This window comes from Rhinolophus sinicus, linkage group LG06, assembly GCF_036562045.2.
Source record: "Rhinolophus sinicus isolate RSC01 linkage group LG06, ASM3656204v1, whole genome shotgun sequence".
Lineage (NCBI taxonomy): Eukaryota > Metazoa > Chordata > Mammalia > Chiroptera > Rhinolophidae > Rhinolophus > Rhinolophus sinicus.
Window position 1 is genome coordinate 34,396,186 of NC_133756.1, and position 25,840 is coordinate 34,422,025.

Genomic DNA, 25,840 nt, shown 5'->3' on the forward strand with positions numbered 1-25,840 from the left:
CTTTCTTTTCTGGTTTTCCATGCCTCCCACACTGCACAGTGCACTGTGTTCTACTTGGTTCTATAATCCTAGCACTCAGTAAAGTGCATGGGCAGTGGTGAAGAACGATTCTTGGAAGGAATCTGAAGTGAAAAGAGCACTGGCCTGAATCGCAAGAGCAGGGAGCTGCTTCCAGAACTGCTGTGATCCCCTTGGGTAGTTTCACTGTGCTTGTTAATGGCAGAAGGCCTGCCCCGGCAGGACAGGTGGTGCCCATGAAGTGTGACAGTGTGTTTAAGCACTCTGCCAAGTTAAAAGCAGGTTATCACTTCTCCTTTGTGACGCTGCCGTGCACAGGGCCCGTGTTGTCACTCTAGCATATCCTCATCCCTTGTGGGCGGCCCCACGCTTTCCTCTCGTCCACTCCATGCAGCCCATTGTATGGTCACAGATGAGAACCTGCTGTCCCCTGCCCATGCTCAGGCGTGCAGAGTTGTGACCTTTCTAACGCTGCTCATGGCATGTTTTTGGCCTCTATTTCTCCTTACCATTGTCTCTGCACAAATTCTTAGGAGGATCAAGTGTAACCTGCCAGCAGGGCCCAGCGTGTTCTGACTCCTGATTCCCTCTCCGGCGCCGTGCTGACCCCACCCGCCTCCCACACACGGAGCTCCAATCATACCTGAACTCATCATTCCTGTCCCCACCACAAACCTCCGCCTACTGCTGTGGTCTCCGGCTCAGGGAGTGGCATCACCACCCGGACAACTGCCAAGGCAGACACTCTGGAGTCACCCCGGCCTCCCCTCTCTCTCCCACTGCACCACCTTTTCTATCTCCTAGTCCTGTGCCCTCTACCTCCACAATATATTTTTAAATTAGTATATTTCTAGGACGGCCACCATCCTAGATGGGACTATGAGCCGCTCCCCACTGGATTACTGCAACACCGTGACAGCTTACGTATATTCCAAACAGAGCTTCTTGGGGCATTTTTAATTTTCTAGTTTATTTCAGAGGTACTTAGGTATATAAATAAATCTTGTTTCTTCTGTTAGATTATGGGCTTTCTGAGGGCAGGGTCTGCAGCTGATATGCCCTTGAATCTCCCAACGGCAGGGTGGCTTACCCCACTCCTGCGCTTGAGTGATGAACCAACACTGTTCCCTACCCTTAAAAAGGGTCTTGCCTTCTTTAGGGGCTTAATTTTTATGTCTGTTTGTTCTTGTTTGCACTTTTAAAATGTCAACACAGGAAGAAACAGGAACAGAATCTAAAAAGCTCTGTGGTCAACTCTGGGAGACCAAACCTATCTTATCCATCCTTATATACCTTGCAGTACCGGTCACATGCTTTGTGCAAAGGGGATACTCAAAGTGTTTGCTAAAGGAATAATTTAATTTGCTTCTGATGAGTCAAGGGCCCTTAAGACTTTTACAGTGGCCTAGGGTCATAATGATGAACAGTAATGATCAACAAATTGTGCTAAATATATCCTGATCCTGAGACATCACGAGTGGTAAGTTTTTGTTTGTTTCTATGACAGCCTCCATACCACAAAGATGTGAAGGCTTTAAGAAAGAGCACCCAGCAGAGCTAGAATGAGGCACAAACTCCAGCTCGAGCAACACAGGCAGCTGGTGAAATGCACTGAATGTCCATCTTGTTTGCACCAGGCCCTGAGGCTACAACCAGGTAAGACAGACCAACTGTCCTCAAGTCAAGGGACTTAGCGTCTGGGGAGTGTCGGGCGAGTGGGAGGAACAGACAACTTCAAAACAGTGTGGTCAGTGTTACAAGAAGTAAGGTAGAGGGTGCAGTAGGGATGCCCAGACCACACTTGGTGAGTTAGGAACACCCCCCAGAAGAACATCCATGCTGCACGCACTCAAATGCAGAGGGCAAGTTAGTTCATCAGAGCGGGACAAAGAGAAGAAAAAGGAGTAGCACGGTCAGGCTTGTGGTTTATAACAAGCCCGTTTTGGCTGCATTCTGGGGTGGCAGAGACAAGATGGAGTCAGGGAGGTCAGTGCGGAGGCTGCAGCCGTCACTCACTGCAGAATAACAGGCAAGAAACAGGTTGATGAGAAACGACGTCGGGCGTGGGTCCCCAAGAGCTTATGGTGCTGTGGCTGTTGCTCAAAGGAGGACAGTTCTGGATGTGAGCTGCCTACCTCTAGGTTCGGGATGGGGAGTAGGTTTGAATTGGAGGTAACATGGCACAGGGCTGTGGTTCAAAATTTCTATTTGGTTGTAGAACATGGTGTTAGAAGGAAATATGAAAATCTGATCCTTTCAAAGAAGCAGAGTAGCTCTGTTAATCCTGGAGTGCGTGTGTGCATGTGTCTGTGCATGTACAGACATGCACATGTGTGATATGAGGTCCTGCTTCTTCATTTACCCCATCCCATCGTTACATGAGCACAGGGACAGTTCTGGTCCCAACACTGCCACTGATGGCTTTGTGACTCAGCTCAAGCCTCCTGGACCCTCAGTTGCTGCACACGTCCTATGAAGAATATCAACCTTAAAATCTCTAAAATCAACTCCTACTTTGAATTTCCAACTGTGGGCAGCAAAAGGGTTCGGTGAAGTCAGGGTCCTTGAAAGCTGCCTGCAGGTAATCTGCACTGTGAGGTTCATGATTCTGTGGGCCAGAACTTTGCAACCAGTTTCTCTGGCTGAGGTTCGGGTGTGTCCCAGCCCCAGGTGGCCAGGCAGGAATTGGCTGTCCAGAGCCTCTGGCCCTGGGCATCGCCCTCCATGCTAAGGTTTGGCTTTTCTAAGGGTGCCATTATGAGAAAACAAGTAGGAAGCACTGCTCTAGATGAGAGAAGAGAAAACATCCACGTGAGCCCAGAATCTTCTTTGGCCTATCATGGACACCTCTTCTATGTCCACTAGCTCTCTTAATGAAAAGCAGACCCCAACCTACTGCCAACTGCATTCTGGGAAGGTGAGCACAGGACCGACATGGCCAGAAGGTGACAAGTAGGACTAAAAGAGCAATGACAAGTGGAAGCCTTTTTACCTGTGTTCTCAATCTCATGCCTTTCTGCCTACTTGGGGACGCTGTTCTGTTGACTATCACCTTCCCCTCCAATAGGTCCAAACTCTCCCTCTCTCTCCTTTAATATACCTAATTTCAGTCACAGTGGGAAAAAGCTTATATTCAGATGGAAAAGCACTGCTTTCCTTAAGAAGGCTGAACCCAGGGCTCTAGTTCACACAGGCCCACAGAGATGCTGAGATGTTCTGAAGAAGATTCAGGATGGCTCAGTTTCGTTGAAGAGAAAACGCAGCAATGGACAGAGAATTACAAGGCTCTGTGCTCAGAATCACACGTGTGAGGGAAAGGTTTTACTCTAACTTCGTTTGGGTTTCCTATTGCAGTGACACATGAAAAAAAATAAGCAACCAACCCCCTGGGACTGATTTATTATACCTGCAGAATGATTACTACGGCCTGGGTCCTTCTTCCTTTCCTCAGACCCCACTGGCACCATGACAACCAAATGTTACTGTCTAGTAGCAGCGGCCAGCTCACTAATGGGGCAGCAGATACCCTCTGCTCTTCACGTCCCCTGGCATTGGCCTCGGGTTAGGACTGGGGAGCATGCCTACCCTAGGCTTGGCAGGGGCCCTGTGCATGTCGGCCTGCACACTGATGGAGCAAGGCCCGAGGGCAGGCTCGACACCCAGGCAACCCTCCGGCCCTGGCTTTTAGAGGCTGGAGAGCTAGGCGGGACACCTCTATATCAGAACCAACAAACCCAAGAAATGTCTGCCAGAAAAACGTGAAACAAATCAAATGATGCTCCCTGTGGAAGTCTTTCTTCAAAACATTTGTCATGATGATAGCCTTTTCCTGACTATTCCAATGGAAGACTACCTTCTTACCAACAAAAAGTCAGCATGTAGAAAAGCTTATGTATTCCATAATACTAATGTGGGCCGGGAGGTGTGGTTTAGGGTAGAAGGAGTACGAAGACAACAGGTCTTCCTTAGAGAGTCTTCTTTGTGTTGACTAATTATAGTCTGAGAACTATTTAACTCAGTAAACACTTATCAAGTACCTACCGCATACATACAAAGTACTGGGGGAGGCATGCAAAAGAACTTTGGAACAGGTGGGTCACGGTTTGTGTTCTGACTGTTCCACTCACTCCCCGTGTGACCTCGACTAAGTTTCTTAACCTCTCTGTGCCTCAGTTTCTTCATCTGTAAAGTGAAGGTAACAATAGTATCCATATTATAGGGTTGTTGCAGGAATGGTACTTGAAAATCTTAGAATAATGCCTGACTTTTAATAAGTATGTCGTAATTGTTGACTGTTGTTATTATAATCTTTCCGCACCTCAATTTCCTCATCTATAAAATGTGCATAATAACCAAACCTACCTCACAGGGTTGTTGTGAGGATTAAGTGGAATAATGTATGTATGATGTTTAGCATAATAACTTACACATATTAAGTGTACAATAAATGCTAGTCATTGTTATTCCTAGAAGATTCTCCCCAAATTACTTTAAAAATAAGACACTCAGATCTGAATGTCCATGCAACAAAGACATCCTTGTTTTGCACAGTCTCAGCAAAAGTCATTTAGGGACTATGTCCCCATCACCCCCCTCCACCCTGAGTCCCAGTTATGCACAAACCACTCTGCACTGGGCTGATTACGCTCCACAGTGACTCCTCCAAGAGTTCTGATGGGCCTTCAAATAGTCCAGGCTTCCCCTTAAACTGATACTGGTATGCCATCCACTCAGCCGTTTAAGGGGTTATTTACAATTCTGGCTTTGTACAACAGGAAGCAAGGTACAAAGGCTTCTGCAAAGGCTTCTGAAGCTAGTCTACTTGGCTTGGCAGGGAACAGGAAAGCAGCGTTTTATGGTATCAAATACCAGAAGTAGCTCTCATAACTGCTAACCTTACTCTTCCCCCATCCAGGCCATGTGCTGAGCATGTCATATGCATGACATCACTGACACAAAGTCCCTGGGAAGTTCCAGGGTGTCAAGATCCTACCTGGTGTGGGCCGGAGCTGAGGGCTCTAACTCACACTTGGCTCCCAAGTTCATGCACACAAATCCTGGGCAACTACGTCCTCCCAAGGTGAGTCCCCCAGCTCATTGAAGGGCAACTAGTTTCCAATGATAAGATCATGTACATTGTATTCTTGGTCGGGCAATCAGCTCAATGCCATACATTTCACTCTTTCTTTCTTTTTTTCGCTTTCTCTGATATTTGGCCAACCACGCCACCTAGCGGCAAGTCAAGCACAAACATGAAAAGGCAGGTGGGCGGGTCGCAAACTCAGTGCTCAAGATATAGGAAGGACCTGATAGATCATGTCCAGTCCAATGTGAAGAAACTGAGGCGCAGAGAAATGAAGCAAGTTGCCTAAAGTCAAAGAGAGAAGGAGGCCAGTGCGGAACAGTGTGGAAAACCTGGACCTTAGAGTTAGGACATGGGTTTCAGACTTTGCCTAAATTCTATCCTCAGCAACAACTTGACTTGGAAAAAAGGCCTGGAAGTACACACTGTTCCCCAATAAAGTCCTGTTCCCCTTCCCCAATAAAATCTTAAAAAAAAAAGAGAGAGATACTTCCTTAACCATTCAACAAACGTTGATTGAATACCTACTATGGGCCCGTCACTGTGCCCGAGGGTGGGGACGTGATAAGAAGCAAGGAGGACAAGTCTCTATCTTCACAGTCAAACGGGAGAGGAAGATACAATAACAACACTAGTCAATATGAATTAAGGACTTAACTCTGCTGCAAGAGCTTGAGGTACACTAACTCGTAATTCCTGCACAATCACATGATGGGGGTGCAATTATTACTCTTCCTTGAAAAATGAGTGGGGAAACATTTAAGCATGAGAAATAAATTTAGGGCTCTTATATCTTCCTAAGTCTGAAGACAAGGTTGTTGGACTAGATGCTAAAAGATTTCTAAGGCCTGTTGCCAGCTCAATTTCTCTTTACTTTTAGGATTTTGGGGGTGGACCTGGGATGAGAAACCACGTCTCCTGACCAAGAATCTAGTGCTCTCCATTCATATACTGTGCTAGTCTTTATTTATTAACAACTGGTAGTTAACGAATGCTCACTATATGTCATGTCCTAAATTTACATCAGCTCATCCAATCCTCCTAATAACCTGTATCTTTAAAATGGAAATAGTACCTGAGTACCTGAGTAAACTATCATGCTCTAAAATGACTTTAAAGAAAGAAAAGGTCCCAGGATAAATGGAGAAGCTTCCAACCTCAACTCAGTAGGATTCTTAAGGATTGCGTTGCCTCTGCTTGATTTAGTTATGTGGTGGATTAAAAACACATATTGGTGTCCTCAGGCTCACATAACTGGAATGGATAATGGGCCCAGGCAAAGGATGGTTCAAAGATGAGTTACTGTCTAGGGAAATACGGAGTACATTTCTCAACAACACTGCTTTGGGGTTAACTTTGGGACTCCACAGACAGAGCTACAGAGCCTGCAAGGTCAAGTGCCAGGCAGATCCAACTCCCTGGTTTTATTTATAATTCCAAATGAATAAAGCACATTCCAGCAGTTCCGCTGAGTACATCAGAAATCAGCAAAATTTCCCACATGATATTGCCATCATTCTTTATTCTGTCCTCCCTGGGGATATATACATAGCATCCACTTTCCATGGGGGGGGGTGTAGAAGGGGGCATCAGACAAATACCCACAGATTCTGCAAATGGAAGCACAGAGTTCATGGGGGTTCTTGCTTCAGAGACGCAGGAAGCACCTCATGTTGCTTGCAGGACCACTTCCTTTTACACCTGGGAAAGCAGACCATGTAGGACCTGGAGTTCCCCAGGTCTTGTGAAGACTCGCCTCTCAGGACAGGATCTCCAGAATGATAAAATAATGGGCCATAGTGTTGCTAAAGGGGCCACAGAATGATAAAACAATGGGCCGCATACATTAGACACCCTGGAATGTTCAGCCCAGAACGCTCTGAATGGCAAGGTATCTCACTTGACTCTTTAGGTCTAGAGATTCATGCTCGCCTTGACTGACCACCACCCTGGCCTTAAGCCAAGCCTGTCCCTTGTAGGAAGTGCTACACTCTCATAATACCTAGCACAGGATTGGAATCACAGGTTTGATCATCTGTGGACTGCGAACATCTTTGGAGGGTGGACTAGATGGCTCATCTATCCTAATGCACTGAGTACCTAACGCGGTGTCTGGACTGCAAAGGGGCTGCTTCCAAAGACATAGAAAGTAAAGCAAGAAATGCCAGGTTATCTCATTTAAACTGCTGCTCAACATAGGATTTCCCTCAAAGTATCATTAAAGAAAAACAAAAGTTTAAAAAGCACGTGTATGTGTGTGACATCCTTCTGCTAGAATGGTGGTAAAGACACAAAGAGTAAGATTCACTCAGATATCCTTTCCTAGAGGGTTAGTCATCTTTTTTTTTTAAGATTTCTTCTTGCTAATTTTTCAAGAAATACCATTTAGAGGAAAATGCATAAAATATAATAGTGTGGATAATAGGTAACAAAAGTTAAGATGCTGCTATATTTCCTTCTAATCTTTTCCCCATGAGTTTTTAAAGTAGCTGAAATCACACTCTATTATACAATTTAAAGTAGCTGAAATCACACTCTATTATACAATTTTATATTTTATTCCTTTTCAGCAAAGGCATTTCCCTATGTAATTATACGCACTTCATAAGCATCATATTTTAAAACTCTTATTTTGACAATTTTTTTAGAGTTAGAAAAGTTATAGGAATAATACAAGGAACTCTGACATATTTCAATCAAATTTGGATTCCTCAAATGTCAACATTTTACTGTAATTACTGTAATCCCTTCACTCTCTCTGCAGCAGAGAGATAGAGAAACATGATGTTATTTTACCCGTAAATATTTCAGTGTGTATTTTGTACAAATAAGTTCTTTTACATAACCACACTACAATTAGTACTACTATTATCTAATCTACAACCTCATTCAAGCAATTATCCCGATAATGTCCTTTATAGCAAAAGGAATCCAAAATTCTACACTGCGCTTAATTGTCACATCTCTTTAGTCGCCTTTAATTAGGGATGGTTCCTGAGTCCTTTTTGTATTTCACAATACTGATTGTTTAAAGAGTAAAGGCCAATTATTTTGTGGACTGCTCCTCAATTCAGGTTTGTCAGCTGTTTCTTCCCAATCAGGTTTAGGTCATTCACTTCTGGCCCACAAAAGTGAATAAGCATGATTTTTAATGATTGTCGTAAGCTTTCATTTTATATGAGCACCCTCTTGTTGTAGAATCGTGGGCTGTTTTAGAATTTTGCTATAATTACAAAATGAAGCTCTTTCTCTCTCTTCCTATCAACTATCTATCTATTGGCTTTTCTTCATTAACTTCTATATTAATGATTTATTTGTGACGTTAAAAGAATGGATATTTTAAGGCTAATGATATAGTAATATTCTTTTTTTTCTAAAAAGCTCTTGTCGATTTGCACTCCCACAGTTGATGAGTGTCTACTCCACCTCAGGCTAAGTGGCCTTGCACACTGGCATGTTATAAGATATAGTTTGATTTTACACTGCTATGTTAGTAGACTTCATCATAAAGCATGGTTACAAAGGGCATTGTTTCTCTCATGACGCTGAACACATTCATTCGTTTGTTCATTCCTGCATTCATTCAGCAAATATTCACCGAGTGTCTCTTCTGAGCCAGTATTCGTCTATATGCCAACATCCAGCTCTCATGTAAAGAAATAAACAAGATAATATAGCTGGTGCTAAGGGTTATGAAATACTCCAGTAACACATCACTGCAGGGGGCTCCAGGTGGAGACAGGCAACAGCCTGGTACATTGAGAAAGATGACAGCTGGTGTGGAGAGCCCAGGGAGCACAGGGAGCAAAGGGTCGGGCCTCTGGCACCTCTCCAGTTTCATCTCATCGTATTCTGCACGAAAATCCATCAAAATGTCTGTGAAACACTGCCCTTCACTAAAAATACAAACCCTTATTCTGCGCTACCCCAAACACCTCTTTATAAAGCCTACCCTTCTTCCTGTCTGTCTCAGTCCGCAGAGTCTGAACTTCAGCATGTTGTAATTTGTGAATAATAATGAAAGCTTGAAAATGCTCTGAAATTAGAGGGAACTCACAAACCATTCTGATGTTGCTCAGCCTTGCAATTACCTGAACATCAAGGAATCATTAATGAATCAGGCTGTCTCAACACTGGATTAATGGCCAGTTTCAACAAGAAAGGGGACAGATGCCCAAGAAGAAAGGTGTGTGTGTGTGTGTGTGTGTGTGTTGTGTGTGTATTCTCCTCCAAATAACAGGGGTGCTGGCTGCAGCCACAGGTAAGGAGGGTGGGGGTTCACAAAGAGGAACCAGCCTGAGCCGTGGACTGAGATGAGGCCAGCAGGAACTCCAGCTCCCGAGGCCCATTCCCTCCTCTGGGCTGTGTCAGAGTGAGTCAAGAGGCCAGAAATGAGAGGAGGCTCCCTGGAACTAATCTTGGGGGAACTACACCCTCCCCCTAAATAATGCCTATTTAGTGCTCAGGACAATTGGCTACAGGCACCGGGGGCAAACAGACAATATTATCAAAAATTTTTTTTCTTACATAAAAATTGCATGAAATGAAAAACTGAAGTAGACAAAATATATAAAAATATGACCAATAATCAAACATCTCTGTCAAATATTGAAAAATTAAAAGTCACAATAACCTGCAAGGTGTGTGCATACTTTTTTTTTCTTTCACATCCTTCTTTTGAGGAAAAACAGCCCCAAGTATGCAATTAAGCTGATGTATGAGTAACAACCTCTTAACAGTGCCATGCCCTCAAACACTGAAGTGCATCTCGGGGTTCCCTAGAGCAGAGAAAGGAAAAAAAAAGCATTACTAATATAAACACTGTGATTGTATGCTCCACTGGGGGATGAAGATCCTGAACAATGGAGATGACAAACACTTGTCCAGGGACACAAACTACCACTTGGTGAACAAAAGATAGATGAGATTTTTATTATGAAGCCTTTTATTATAGGAGACACAATGGAAGCTAAATAATTGGGTCAGTTCTAGTCATTAAAAGCAGTTGAGTAATTAACGAAGGATTAATAAAGGTGTCAGGATACAATCATATTTTAACAGAGGATTAAATATATGGGAAGGTTCTTGTATTTAAAAATATACAAAAAGTGTAGGACGTAGTACTAAAGTAACTATCACCTAGTTGGCCTGACAGTGACTGAAAGTTACTTTCTGGCAGTTGTTAGTAGCAAGTGTAAATGAACAGAGGCAAACTGGGGCAAATAATTTAAACTAGCAGGACTAAATCAAAAGATTTCAACGTGGGCAATGGTGAGCTGGAGTTCGTAAGTCAGGATCACTAACAGATATCCCATGGGCTGTTGAATATTCCTGTTTCCTGGTTGGTTTTCTGTCTCTGCCACAACCTCAAGGAGTGAAAGGAGCCTTGAGACTGGTAAGGATTTGCCATAACTAGCACTGGTGGGGAGGCTTGGCAAAAAGTCTACTATAGTTTAATAGGTGTGAGCCTTAAACCTTGTGGCATTTTAACCATTGTGCTCTTCACAGATATAAAAAAGTAACCCTAAGTTTAAAATAACTGTTTCAAGACAAGAAAAACAAATAAATAAAACAACACTCAAAACCGATAGACTGCGCCTGTTTCACTGTCCTGACTAATCCAAGGCTGACAATTTTTTTCCAGATTATCAGTCAGAACAATATGGATCCCAGAGATGGCTCATTTTAAACAATTCTCAATTTCTCCTCCAGGGGGCGAAGTTGGCCAGTATATCACTGAAATAGCAAATTATTTTCAAACTTGGATTTTCACACAGTGCTAGAAAGATACGTACAAAAAAGGCCTTTCCCTCCTCCCACTTGAACTATCAATATATTTAATTCTGCTGGATTAGTGAAGCACTTTTCATGACTTTTTGTGGAATAAGTGGGAAGGGCCACGATAAAAGGCTGAGAAGGAGCAGGCACACTTCATCAGCACAGCCCTTATACGGTGGCTGGCCCATTCTCCTAAAACTTGAGATCAGGGTCATGGTTTTGCCAAAGCTGATATAGTTTCAAGGATATTCCTTTTCTATTCTTTTTTCAGGAGAATTCTGCACTGGGCCTACACTGGCTGGCTGATAACAGCCCTCGCACAGGGAGCCTCCTAACCAGCTCCTTTGCCGGGCCACGCTTGGAGCAACCACACACCCTCTGGAAGTCTGAGGGCACTCACCCTGCCTTCCTGCAGGAATGGTGATACCTTTCCACCCCACGGAGGGTGCGTAGTGGCCCAGAAGGAGCCCAAGCAATTCCTCGCTGGGCCTCCCTCCCCCTCACTGAAAGAGTTAGGAGCTCCCTGTGGAAACTCAGGTCCAGCTGCAGAAGAGGACACAGACAAGGGCAAAGCCTATTCCTGAAGAAGCAGCAAACTGGAGTTTTAGGGTCCTGGTGATGGCGAAACAGCAGAGAGAAAGATCCAGAGTGAGTGACAATTCTCCCTGGCCCAGGAACAGATCAGGTTTTTGTAGAACCTGAGCCTATACAATTGGGGGGAGCTCTTCAGACAAAGAATACAAAATCAGGAATGGCACATTAGCATCGGAAGGGGTCCTTGGCAGTGAAAGACCCTAAATCTTAAGCTCCATCCCAGCATTAGCTCTGTGGTCAGCCCTGCCCGATGAGAAGAGTGTTGGCATGAGGTTTCCACAGCCTTGTCCACACAATGGCAACGGATGGTTTCTTGAGGTCCTTGAGGTCCGGAGGCTCTGCCTCTGCCTCAGGGAGTGGACTAAGGAACTAGGAAAGAGTGCAAGGTGGTCTACGGCCCAAAGTCCCCTGTCGGTTCTGCTTCCTCTTCATCCTGCCCCAAGCACGTGGCAGACGCTGCATAAACATTCTGTGATAGTGGCTGCTTTGCCTCTTACCTTTCCCTCCCCTTAAGGCTGTACCGCTTGCCTTTTCTCTGGCTCACCAGCCATGTAGCAAGCCCCTATGTAACGAAAGATGACTCCTGAACTGTCTGTCTGCAGAGGTGAGTAAGTCAGCCCTAACTGTAAGGACGGTTTCCTGCTCACCTGGATAATTCATTCACCAAACGTGTCCAGACATGAGTTACACAAACTTCAAAATCGATCCAACAATAATGTCATCTTCATTCTATACAACCCTGTATTTGGCACAGCACAGGCACCTGGTCAGTAAGACACAAGGGACCAGAGCTCTAGCTCAGGTCTGCCCACTGTCCCAGGGGGATCCTGAGAAAGAACTGCTGAAGGGGAATGTCCACACAATCCTGTTAAAGGGGGCAAACCTCCTAAGTCAGGAATTGCAGCTCTGCCATGGGCTAGCTCTCCACACCTGCCTGGCCAAGCCTCAGTCTCCATCCAGCTTAGGTCATCCAGTGAGTTTCCGCCCTGCCTTCTCCTCCGCCTCCTCCTTCCAAGACCACCTTGGGCTCCACAAAGTTGCCAACTAGGCCAGTCTTATTTAAAGAGAACAAAATAAACTGATACGAATTTAAAGCACCTAGCTAAATACAGATACATTTGCATATTTTCAAAGTCCCTGTAAAAAAAAAAAAAAAAAAAAAAGTAAATTTCTCCTAATCTAGCGGCAGAATCACTTATCCAAATCTTAACCAGGAAATGAAGGGAAGCCTAAAAAATGGAATGTTGTTCAGTTTCGTGAATGCAGCTTGCTTCTGTATATGCTACAGTTTGGTATTTATAAGCAAACCAGCTACTAAATGTTCTTGTTCTTTCTCGACCAAAACAGTGAGAACAACTTCTTACAGATAACAGTGTCTTCATGAAGCCATTTATCACAAAGGAAAAAAAAAAGTGTTCTGCCAACTCTTATCCATAAAAATGGAGATAATATTGTAATGGGTAAATAATGGCCACCATTATTTGGGTGCTGAATGTGCTAGCATTTCATATAGATTTTACTTAATTCTCTCAATAATCCTGTGCAATATTCACCTCATTTTATGAATGCAGAAACTGAGGCTTTCAGAATAAGTTACTTGCCCAAGGTCACACAGGTGTTTAGTGATGGATCTGAGGCTGGGCAAGTTGAGCTTCAGTCTTCGCCCCTGGACCATGCTGCCTCTGCAACCAGAATCGCTTTGTACACTAAAGAACTAATGAGTTTTGCAAGGTAATAATTTTTATTTAAAGCAGGTAGTTGTACATATTTTGATATTTTCTCAAATTCCTATTTGATTTTTAAAAAGCTATTGCTGGAGAATTGGGCTACTTTTTTCAAGGTTTTAAAAGGTTTTTAGATATCATCACAATAGATAAATACAAACAAATATAATAATTTCCATTTATTGAACAATACTATGTTGAATTGTGTGGTCACTGCTGAATTCAATACATGCACTGGTTCCTTTAATACAGCTGTCTTATGAGGCAACTGGCATTATCCCCATTTAACAGACGAGTAAATCAAGGCTCAGAGAGGTTAAACTGCTCTGTCCAAAGTGTCTCAGTAGCTAAGGAGAGGTTTGAACTCTGGTCTTCCTGCCTATAATCTGCCACCTCCCTACTTCAAAATGTACAAAAAGTAGTATGTTTTAGTTAACAGCCTGCTAACTATTTCAGATATCTAGAACTTTGGATGGCCACATGGAAACCGCTACATTCTTTCAGGACAAGAGAAGAAGATAGGTGAGTAGTGCCAGGGGAGTTCAGTTCTGCTTTCTCAGCCTCAATCTCTAGCATCATCTGGGGCATGGGGCTCCTGTGACGTGGGGGAAGGAGGGAGATATATCCTACCATCTTCGTGAACATCCAGTAAAAATAACACGAGGACAAAAACCAGGTTCACACCTGGATACAAAACATTCAGTCCTGGCCAAGTAGTCCATGATGGAACTACCCGAAATGCATTTAACACCTTTTTAGGCCACTGACCCCCACGTGACTCCAACTTTAGCTGACCCAAGCATGTTGCTAGCACGTGCCACTGGCTCATCTGAGTCGCTGCCTTTATCATGGGGTTGGAGGGAAGCCTCAACACAGAGTGATCTTATTACAGCATCCATCATCGCAGTGGCCCTACTTGCACACGACAAAGGAGAACACCTTGGCAGAGACCAAGAGCACAACGCTGGGGCCGGAGAAGGCAGAAACATCTGCTGACTCGAAACTACACAACAGTAGGGGAGGGGTGTCTTTGGAGGGCAGTAGGGCATATTCTGCAAGGCTGGATTTTGCAGACTTCGCAAAGTCTGGATGGAGCTCTGATCAAAATGCCCCCATGAGGCACAGCAAATCAGCTCTCAGATCAGGAGAAGCTATGTTAGGGTCATGAGCATGAGAAATGGTGACCGAGCACAGTGTTCCCAAACACTAGGTTTCACCTCTACCAAGTGCACTTTGGTGTGACGGTAGAGAAAAACTCAGAGACAAGGTCAACGGCTTCCCTGTGGGCTTAGGGAGCCGGGTGTTGGTGAAAACTCGGCTGCCACTCAAAATCTCTGCTGCCCAGGCAGATTTTCCTAGAGGAGATTCACACACACACACACACACACACACACACACACACACACTTCTGACCCCGTTAAATAGGAATGTTACCAGGAGTCAGACCTGGCTTCACAAGGAGCAGCAGCTTTCCAACAATTCCAAGTTCTCTGGACCCTGGAATGGGCTGCTTGTGAGGGAAGGAGAGAGGGTGGGAGCTCCCCATGTCTGGACAGGTTTCAAGCACAGGATAAAGGACTGCTTTTAGGGATGTTTAAGAAGCGTTCCTTGTACTGGACAGAGGGTTAACAGTTAATATAACAAGATGCTAAAATGAAAGTTTCTACTGAGGCATCATGATTCAACAGATGGGAAATTCCAAAGCAAGGGGCCAGACCATTATGTGGAAATTTCTAAGTAACTGGTCTAGCTGGCTCAAAGATTCATAAGGAAGATAAAAACAGGTTCAGGACAGTGGAAAGTGATGGAGGATTTTGTGAGGCAGAGTCCTCAGCAATGCTCTGATTCTTACCTTCCCCAAGGTGGGTGGGGTCGAAGGGGGTTGGCCTTTTATCTCAAGCCTTGATAAATGGGTTTCAAAGGCAACAACTGGAGGGCTTGATATGTCTCCTAGAATTTGGGGATTGCCATGTGATACCTGCCTGAGAAAGCAAATGTGAGAAGGGAGCCAAAGTGGCCTAAAGTGGCAGAGCAGACAGCTGTGTTGGGGAAAGTGACTGCTCGTCCCCTTCCCCCATCGGGGGAGGGGTAGGTTAAAGGAATGTGAACGCTGGGCACCAGGAATGCCAGCCGGAGTCTCCTTAAAACAGGTTTTACCCAAGACTGCCTCAGCCTGAGGGTGCGAGGACCCCAAAGAGAGATGGAATGGAAATCAGAAGCTGCTTGCAGATGGCAGCAGCCAGCAGGAGAGGTACTGCCCGAGTCCTGGGAGATCCACATGGAAAGTTCCAGTGGGCAGTCCTGGAGAAAGCCACAGACACAGCCAAGAGAACCCAGTGCCAAGCATGACCGGAGCGGTCAGGTAAGAACTCTCCTCTCTCCTTCGGCCTCACCTGGGGAGGCGTCAAGCAGTAGGTAGCTGAAGAAGGGGGAGGTTCTCACTGGCAAGACAGAGGAAAATCTTCTCTTGGAATGAAAACTGACTGTTCATAGACTAGAGTGAGTATTTCAAATTTCCAAAGTGAACATGTGTGTATGTGTGCGTGTCTCAATGTGGCCATGGACTTTTTTTCATTACCTAAGAGTATCCAGAAAAGTCATAGGCCTGATCAAATTTTTATCAGGAAATGGGAAAAAAACACGCCCCACTGAATAAACTTTAAAGGAACAGTGGGAGACAAGAATAAAGCGGTGTCTTAATTATGTCTCCCAAATCACCTTGTGCAATGTACTAATTACAGCTAACCTTTGCTAAGAACTGACTACGTGCTAGGCACAAGGCCAAGGATTTTACAGACATTACATCATTCAGTCCCTCTAACAACTCCGTGAGGCAGGTATTATCCCTTTTGACAAATAAGAAAACCGTGGCTCAGAGAGGTTAGGCAGCTTTCCCAGAGTCACACAGTTAGATAAGTAAATAAATAAAGTAGTAGCCTGGACTCAACCTCAGTTCTGATATCTAACCCTGAACTTTTTTACTGCCCCAGGTAAGTGGTTTTCAGCAGATGGCTGTGACCATAGCAGGACAGGGACTTGGGTCCTGCTCATCATCCCTTCCCAGGAGTCCTTGAGCTAGAAAAACCAAAGAGGAGAGTTTAAAAACCATGGAATTGCATGAGCTTAGTGGTGTCTTTCAACTCTGGGATTCTAAGGTTCTATCACCTGGAGTTGGGAAGGTGGAGAAAGGTGGACCCACATAGCAGACGTGGGAAGAAGAGAAACTAGAGTTTATATGCCATGTTCCCAGAGAGACAGCTGGAAGGAGCGGGCTCCAGCAGGTGGCACTATAACCAGCCTGAGGGTCACAGAATTACAGTCATGTGTATAAATACACAGTTCAGACGATGCACATAAAGCACTTAGCACCGAGCCTAGCACCAAAGTAAGCATTACATAAATGGCAACTATGATTGTGAAAAATTGACATATATGCCTCAAAACTTCAACATGTAATTTAATGCAACATACTCAGCCACTGACATCACTGTGTCTGTTCCATAAGGCGCTATGTTTATCATGGACGCTAAACTTTACTAGTTGAGCCAAGACAAGAAACAAACTATGCCTAAGATTAAGCTAGCCAAATCTAAAACAATTCGAGTAGGTCTGAAGCAAAGGCTCTTAAGCAGTAGGAGACCATGGAGTCCTACTGAGAAAATGATGGAAGCACGATCCCTGAATCCAAGTAAAAAAAAAAAGTGCACACACACAATTTTGCAAAGAATTATAGAAGCCCATTCATTGATTTCTTCAACACATTACAGATCCATGGAAGCCCATTCATTCCCTCCAGGTTAATGACCACCCCTCCAGTTCCTGAGGATGCGACTGGAGGTTGTCGGGCCAAAAGCTACCGACCCACAGTGGAGTCACCCATCCTTGCCCTCGCCACATGCTCATCATTGCTAGTCTTGATCACGATACCAAACTTAGAATGGGGAGTCAATGTACCTGATGCTGAATCCGATTTTAAACCTTTCAAGTTTAGTTGGACCCCAAAGTAAGAATTTTTAAATCGGACCCCAAAGTAAGAATTTTTAAACCTAGAAATTCTATTTTCTTGGCATGTTCTTTCCTTCCTTCCTTTTTAATAGGAGACTCCATACTGTACGATTCTGGTGGTAGTCCCCCTTTCTCGAGGGACATGCGAACAAGGCATGGCCAAACAGATACTGCTTATTGTCTACTGCCTATTTCTGGCTCAACTGACTCAGGCAAGAAATCTAAACCAGGCCAATTAAGATCCCTTCTTGGTATTATTGTTGGAACAATAGCAAAAGAAGCACGCCCTTTTCACTGAGATCCACACTGTGAGGGTGATAGATATGTAATGCTGATGGCTACCTCTGGCACCATGGTAGGGAATGCTTGCCCAGGAATGAAGCTGACAGAGTTTAGCAGAGCCAAAAGGTGGAAAGAGTGAAAGACAACAGCCTGATGATATCTTTGGAACCCCCGGATACAGCTATGCCTGAAGCCCATGCCAGCAGGGACATTTTAGTCATGTGAGTCAAGAAACTAGTTTAAGTCGCATTTCTGTTACTTGCAAACAAAATAATTCTCATACACCTGTACTAAACAAAAATAAAGCCCCAAAGGAAATCCCCATTCACCGGCAGTCCTTGTGGAATTCTGGGCTCCTCTCTGACAATGATCGTTACTGAATTAAAACTTTTTCATCCTATAACATTCCTGTAAAAAGTCTCGGCTGAACATCACCCTCATACCACCCTCTGCTTTACAGTTCATCTTACCGATGCGGCCACTAACCAGGCAATACCTCTTGCAATAAATATTAAAATTACCAATCGGAAGAAGAGAGTCCCAGAAGAGCACAACAGTAGCCCAGGTGATAATTGGCTACCATGAAACAAATATTTGGAGTCTATTAGGCCTAGTCCCATGAGCTTCTCAAACTGCCCTGCTTCTCCCGAAAGATACTGAACACCCCAGTGTCAGAAATAACCTAGAGCCATGGGGCTCAAAACAGAAGGAGAGAGACATTTGGAACAAGGAAAAAGGGCCACACTGGTCACAGTGGACAGGGTCGATGTAAATTCTGTGAATCAAAAAGCTACTCCACAGGCTGAATCAGGCCGTAGAATGATTTGGGAGTGGGGAGAAATAATATTCACAGAGTGCTTTCAGGAAGTTATTTATTTTTCTTTTAGAACAGGGAGGGTAAGTAGATTTCAACTCGTGTGCCAAATCTGGTCCAGAGCCAAATTTCCAGGCTCAGCATCAAGAGCCATGACAATCTGTGAAGTCCATCATGGGTGGGGGTTGGGGAGAGTATGAACACAGGCACTTTCCTCTGTTATTCCAGACGAAACCATTATAGTTTATCCTTGGATTAAGCAAGGCCAACAGAGAAATGCATACCTGGACCGGAAGGGCTTTTCTTGGACTGTACTCAGTGACATCATTTGCCGAGGGTGGGCCTCATTATTCTAGTTATTACGGGGATATTGTTTGCTACCTTATATGGGATTCTCTTCATGAGCACTCTAGAGAAATTACTCTTAAGTCTTGAAGCACAATTAACTTTGCTTCTTCTGAGTAACTAGTGTGCTATTATCTTCTAGCCACCGTGAATTGTTAACGGAGCGCGTTTTCCTTCTGGTACGGATTTCTCAGAAGCTCAGCGACAAGAGTGTGGGACCTGCTGGCAGCGGGGGCCGAACCTTACGTCTGACTTCACCTGACTTTTCCTTCCCCACAGATTCCCTTCCTTCCTCATTTTTCTGCATCTCATTATATCATACACATATTTAAAAGCCACTTCAAAAATCTTTGAAAGAAGACAGGCACATATGTGTATACTAGATCAACAGCAATCAAAATAATGTAAAACAAATTGGATGATGAATGGAGAACCATTTTATAAATGCTGCCTGCTGTGGTAGCCATTATGGGGAAGCCCCGAGTGAGCAGGATGAAAAGGTAGTGTCCTTGGACCAGGCATAGTCCTGGACCAACCTGTCAGGTCAGCAAATGTCTCAGTCCTCCTCCTTCCCTTCCTGCTTCCTGAGTATCTTCCCCCAGGAAATGCTTCCCTGGGCAGCTGGGTGCCCTCTGGGCCATTCCTGCACCTCCTTCACCTATTTTCTCTAGTACGATTGGTTGCTCTCCCGTGTCCAGCTCCTCCCACCAAATCAAAGCAGCTCACACGTCTACAAGACCTTGTACTGGGTACTGATAAGTTGTCAATGGTTGATAGCAGCTTAAACAAGTATTTCCTCTCTCAGGGATGAAAGCATGTGAACCAGGTATTTTGAACGAAAAAAACCCAAAGGACTAATTCACTAATGGTAGAATAGGCTGTACTTATGGTACAAATGCAATAGAACAGGCGGATCTTTTTGTAAATCTCAATTCTATGTAAAGCAGCGGGCACAGAATCACTATAGTTAGTGCCGGGCACACAGGCAGCATTCGATAAACAGTGGACACTAATTATGACTATTTCTGTTGTTATTATTTATCCGGTCACTAATACTCAGCTTACTCACTGCCTATTCCTCTATCACTGCCATGATCACAACCATGGGGGTAACCGCCTCTTTCTTAACAACAAGCTAGCCACAGGTCCACAATCAATTAATGCATTTTAATTACATTGTTTTGGTTTATAAAGCACTTGCACATACATCGTGCGTTTTGATATTCTTGGCAATCCGCGAGTTAATTATTCCCATTTTACAGGTAAGGAAACTGAAGCCCCAAAAAAGTGGAGCATACGAGTATAAGGTCCCAGAGCCAGGAAATAGCAGAGCCAGGGCTTAAATCCCAGGTCTCGTATAAATTCCTTGTTCTTTCCATAACAAGTGCTTTCCAACTGCATAGCAATCACATCAGAATCATCTGAGTGCTTTAAGATTCCTCCCCCAGCCCTCACCTCCAGACCTAATGAATGCTCACGGCCCAGTAGAAGGGACTACTAGGAGCTTATACTTCAACAGGTGCCTCATGTAACCCTGATGAGCGGCTGGTGGGTGACCAAGTGCAGTGTCCATGCTGCTTCCTGGTCGACTACGTACCTGTTGAACTCTCAGCCCTGTGCTGATGACTGCAAGGAAGGCATAGGTAGCCTTGTGCTCTTAAAGTGCTGACAAAGCAATGGAGAAAGTAAGACTAGCCAAGAAAGCAGTTCAGAGCAGGGCTGATCATGGCAAGAATTCGGACAGCAGGAACAGGCAGGGAAGACCACAGTATGGAGGAGGGAAGATTCTACTGGGTCCTGCAGAACGGGAAGGATTTCCAAATAAAGAAGGGGTGAGTAGCACAAGGTATCCTCAAGAGAAATGGTAAATAGACTAGTCTGGCTAGAATAAAAGGAATAGTGGGAAGGGAGCAAGAGAGGATGGGGCCCGATAATGGAAGTGGAGAAGCCAGAGAGAAGAGTCTAGGCTGGTGTGGGGGCTGATAGGGAGGCACTGACAGTTTTTGAGCACAGTAACATCCTAACAGATGAATTGATAGATGACTAGTGTGGCTGTCATGCAGGGACTCAGCTCCCGCTCCCTACATAGAATGCAGGACATGACGAGGCCAAAAAGGAACACCCACGGAGTCATGGATAGGGGGTTCATACCACGATATTCTCGATGGTGTCTAGTTCAGACACAAAAGCAAACATCTGCCAGTACCCCAACGAGGGGTCTTCCCACACCACAGTCTCACCGGCGGCCGGGCGAGACACAGAAAGTAGGATCCACATGATCTGCAATCTGCCATCCATGCTTGCTAACCCCACTTGCTAGCAGCAACCCGCGCTTGCTAGCTTAGCTAGGCAGTTATATTAGTGGCTAATGGCTAACTGGTTACAGCTGATGGCCAACTAGTCACAGCTGATGGCCATCTACTACCCAAGCCAGCACCTTTCCACGTGAGGTCGAGAGCCTGGAAACTGCTCTCCTGGCTCTGTCCCCACAGTGGCAGTGCTATATAGAAAGAAGGAAGGGTTGGAGAGTGGAAAACCTGGTACTGGCAAGATTACCTAGGAACCTGCTGAACTGACTGGGATGGCAGACGACAAAGGGTAAGACCAGGATTACAGGGCCTGATATTCAGAATGGGATGAAAGGACGGGTTATAAGACAGGCGTGTGAACTGAGTCCTCTCACTCTCCGTGATCTTTCATTCGATCATAGCTATTTTTATGTGATTCAAACATAAAAACATTAAATGGTCGATTGTATGAATGGCCACAATTCTTCCACTCCCTGTATCCATGCTCCTTGTAATGTAATTCTGCAGCTGTTCTCACCAAGAGGTAGAATCTCTATCTGTAACCTCTTGAATCTAGGCTCGCCAGAGAGCTTGCTTTAGACAACAGAACGTGGTGGAAGCAATGTAGTACCAGTTCTGGGCCTCACAATGCTTCTGCTCTCTCTTGGTACTCTGCCCAACCCCCATGTGAACAAGCTCACGGTAGCCTACGGGATGGTGAGACATATGTCTTAGTCATTGTCATCACTCCAACTGACAGCCAGGTGACCTCCAGGAACAAAGCCTAGCTGACCAGGACCTGTAGCTACCTGCAGATACATGAATGGTTCCACCTGAATCAGAAGAGTCATACAGCTGGGCCCAGTCTAAATCACCAACCCACAGAATTGTGGGATGAAGAAATGATTGTTGAGTCAGTAAATTTTAGCTCAAATTTCTGGCCAGAAATTTCTGGGCGGTTTGTTATGCAGCAAAAGCTATCTGCTACACATTGCAAATAACAGTATTACCAGAGTATCAGGGAGTGACGCGACAGGAAAGCTCCAGAAGCTTTCTCACTTAAAAAGTATATTACTCTCCTAGCTCTAAAGGAAATTTGCTACCACTTGCAGATCTGTTAGCTCACAATAATCACAGTCAGGTTCAAAGAGAGATGAGAGAAAAAAAGAGAGCAATAAGAAAGCTAATATGTTATAGCCGTGAGCCAATTTTCATTACAACACACTGCAAAGAACTGTCTGCATTCCTTGGCTGAAGTAACACTTTGTTGTTGTGGATACCGCTTGAAACTAGCGGACCATCAACAGGGGACTGGAAATAGTTTCATTGCAAAAAAAGTTTTTATTTTAATAGTATTTGGCATGTAATCACAGATCTTTTCTCTGACCATGTCCTTAGCAAAAGTACATGGATTGATCTGTTGTTTTTAAGGCAGGAAAACATCTTAAATCATTTCAGAGAGAGAGAAAAAAAAAAAGTGTGAATAAACAGACATCTAATTATAGTACTAGTAAGGATGCATCTCACTCAGAAGTGTAAAAATCATACCCAAAACAATGTCAAACAGTCACTTTGTTTTAAACATAAAAGAGAACTTACCAGTAAGACGTTGTGTGGCCCACCGTTTTCAGGTTTCAAGTGGGGGAATAATCTGAAATAGAATTAAAGATTCCATAAGTAAATCCCATATGGAAAGGGTGTGTTTCCGATCCCAAGTGACTGACATAATGTTGAGTATTATTTCTTTAGTTAAAGATTAGCAAAGTTTTTTCTGGCTCCTGATGGAATAGGGAGAGTTTTTCGCCTACATATTTCAACTTCCTGAACAGAGAGCATTCTCTCATCTACTTCAGGGAGTGCTGAAAGGCTGAGCCCAGTATAACTATAAATGGTAGTGTTTTCATCCAAACCCCTCCAAGTCAGCGGAAGTCTCCCTAGTTATTGCTCTTGCCTTGGTCCCTCAATCCCCTTCTACTGGGACCAAGCCATGTCTCCCTTTATGGAACCAACTAAAACAACAAATGGTCCAGCATAACTTGAATAGCAATGGGAGGAGTATACAAGGCTTTCCAACACTGGTCACCTTATCACGACCACAATTTTTTTGTTTTGTTGATAATGGTGAGCCTAAGGCAGAGCTGTTCACCAGAAATATAACACAAGCCGCATATATAATTTTATATTTCCTAGTAGCTGCATTAAAAACGCAGAAAGAAAACAGATGAACGTCACTTTAATAATATATTAATGGAACTGAATTTATTCAGACTATTATTTCATCACAACCAATAAAAACAATTATCAATGAGACATTTTACTGTTTTTTTTCCCCATACTAAATCTTCAAGGCCCAGTACATCTCACCTCGGGCTAATCACATTTTAAGTGGTCAGTAGTCACAGTGGCTGGTGACTATCACACCACACAGTACAGGCCGAGGGAATCTGTTCTTGGCCTTCAGGCCTGGAATCTGTTCTTGGATCTGGCAGGGCTCCAAACTGAGTCAAATGCATATGGGAATCTTATTCATCTATTTTCCTGCTCCTGGTAATTCATCATTACCCCATTCATGATGTCATTTTAGTAGAAATAACACTGTAGTAATAGCAAATACTTATATAGCACTTACTACGTGCCAGCTGTTTTCGGCATGTTCCTATGTTTCCTCAATTAATCCTCACAATCACTTCATGAGGTAAGTATATTATCATTCCGATTTTGCAGTGAGGAAATTGAGGCACAGAGAGGTTAAGTGACCTACTCAAGGTTATACGCTAGTGGGATTCTATTTCAAATAGTCTGTCCCCTGAGCCCATGTCCTTAGCCGCCATACTCTCAATTAAATTTGAATGGCTCAAAATAAGATAATTGCTTTCAGTTTTAATTATAACCACCAAGTGATCCAAGGCTGTTCTCATGATACACAGTCAGATAATAGCAGCGATGGCAGATGGAAGAGTTATGGGATGTGCTAGCAAATTAAGTTAAAAACAATTTAGGGTGAGAGCACAAAAACCAAAAGCAGGCCTGGGGTCAAAAGACTGCATGCATTGCATCTGGGGGCCTATTTGGATGACCAAAGTGGGGGTGCAGGGGGAGGTTGATGTGGAGCCTCTGGAAATCTTGTCTTCATGATTTTTCTGAGAGAAGGGTCTATCACCCTCATTGGATTCCCAAGGGTTTGTAACAGACATCTCTATATCTGTCCTAGCAGGGGTAGAGAGTCAGAGGAAGAATCAGGTAGAAAGAAATTAAGAAAACACATCCTTTTCACTTTATTAATCTGTGCTTCCCAAAAGAAATCACACCTACTAAGACAAATCAGATGCACCCATGTGAACTCCCTGCCCAAATCACAGGGAAGGAGGTTGGTCAGTGACACTGTTTAGAATCAACAGGCCACAGGCTGAGGGCACAGTGGGGTACTGCTGCCCGTCTCACACACAGTGGCTTCCTCTAGGTTCCTCAGCCCAGTCTCCAAAGTCCCAGGGAGCTCATGCCTGTCCTTCTCTCTGGGCGCTCACCCAGGCATCTCGTCCTTTCATAACACATACCTATTACAGGTCCCTACATGCCCCCCTCTCACTCTGCTGCGCCTTTGCAGATTCTGTCCTTTCTGTCAAATATGTCCTTTTTCTACAGTATCAGCCTATCTGCAAGTCTCAGTTCAAGTCACGTCCTCTGGGAAGCCTTTGTGAACTCCTTTAGCTGGCTTAGGGACAACTTCTCTACAGTAACAGGAGTATTCATTCAATTCAATCAATAATTATATACTACTACTACTGATAATGACAAAGGCTGATTTTTATGGAGTTATGTACCAGGCACTGTTCCAAGTGCTTTGTGTGCCACTTGAATCCACTCAGTAACCATATGGTGTAGGTTTTTATTACCCCACTTAGCAGGTTCACAAACTGAGGCATAGAGGTTAAGTCAGTAGCCTAAGGTCACATGGCTTTTAAGTGGCAGAGCCAGACTACGAACCCAGACAATGTGGCTCCAAAGCCTGCTCTCTTAATGCCTGTATCATACCTGCCTCCCACTATGTTCCATGCCTTCTACTCTCATTGTCTCCTACTTTCCTCCATTAATGAAAGTGGCTCCTGTGTTTTGGTTTTTCATTTACTGGTCTCTCTGCCCACCTGTTTGCAGAAGTTAAGAATGTGTCTAACTCATCTTTGTCTTTCCAGGACCTAGCAAGGTGTCAGTATATAGTAGACGCTCAATAAAAGCACACACAGGAAAACACTGGAACAGCATTTGAAGGACGGGGACAAGGCTACAAACTTGGGCCTAATAAAAACACAATAGGATAAAAAGTTTCTGAATATGAACTTTAACGAAGCAAGTTTTCACTTCGTCTTCCAAATCCAGCCAGTGCCAGGGAATGTTCATTTCCCAGGGCCTGTTTGGTACTAGAAGAGATGCACCTCAGAGCTTGGCCAACTTGATCGTATCGCCAACTAGTTCATCGGTTTCATTTAACTTTGAACATGGATCTAAGTAACAACATGCCCTCTGAAAGCCTCTGCTGGCCATTATAAAGGAATGCTAGAAAAGATACTTCCCTTTAAAAAAAATGAAATAGAAAGAAAGGACACAAAACCCTGTTTCTTAAGGCTTTCTTCGTTTCAAATAATTCAATGAGCATATTCCAAATAGTAAAACAAACAAACAAACAAACAAACAAACAAAAAACAGTCTCATGTTGAAAATCTCCTTGTTCTGTCCAGACGTGACTTTGCCATTTTATACCCTGGAATTCCATACACTTCTTTCCATCACTATCTAAACTCCCCTTGGATGAATACAGAAAGTGACCTTAACAGTGGGAAAGACTCAAGTTTCAAGATCTGGGACATACACGGACCTCTAGGAAGAAAAAGAACTCTTTCTAGCTCATGTCAGA

The 25,840-nt window shown here is 44.1% G+C and overlaps 1 protein-coding gene and 1 long non-coding RNA gene across 12 annotated transcripts in view; one reads left to right on the forward strand and one right to left on the reverse strand.

Annotated features, from left to right (window-relative positions):
• The window catches only part of GNG12 (G protein subunit gamma 12), a 108,413-nt gene that overhangs the window by 39,599 nt on the left and 42,974 nt on the right, over positions 1 to 25,840 (reverse strand). For all 7 annotated transcript variants that reach the window (XM_074334929.1, XM_074334928.1, XM_074334923.1 and 4 more), the window contains exon 2: positions 22,531 to 22,582. The gene's annotated coding sequence lies outside the window, so the exon portion shown is untranslated. The remainder of the gene's footprint in view (positions 1 to 22,530; positions 22,583 to 25,840) is intronic.
• On the forward strand, positions 1,525 to 19,939 carry LOC141572112 (uncharacterized). Of its 5 annotated transcripts, none has more exons than XR_012497272.1 (7): positions 1,525 to 1,674; positions 4,934 to 5,098; positions 11,151 to 11,527; positions 13,045 to 13,204; positions 13,654 to 13,719; positions 15,348 to 15,559; positions 18,786 to 19,939. It is a non-coding gene; the product is annotated as an uncharacterized LOC141572112 (long non-coding RNA). The 5 variants fall into 5 exon arrangements; XR_012497274.1 differs by lacking the exon at positions 18,786 to 19,939 and adding an exon at positions 16,965 to 17,209; XR_012497270.1 differs by lacking the exon at positions 18,786 to 19,939 and adding an exon at positions 16,994 to 17,209 and having other exon boundaries at positions 1,526 to 1,674.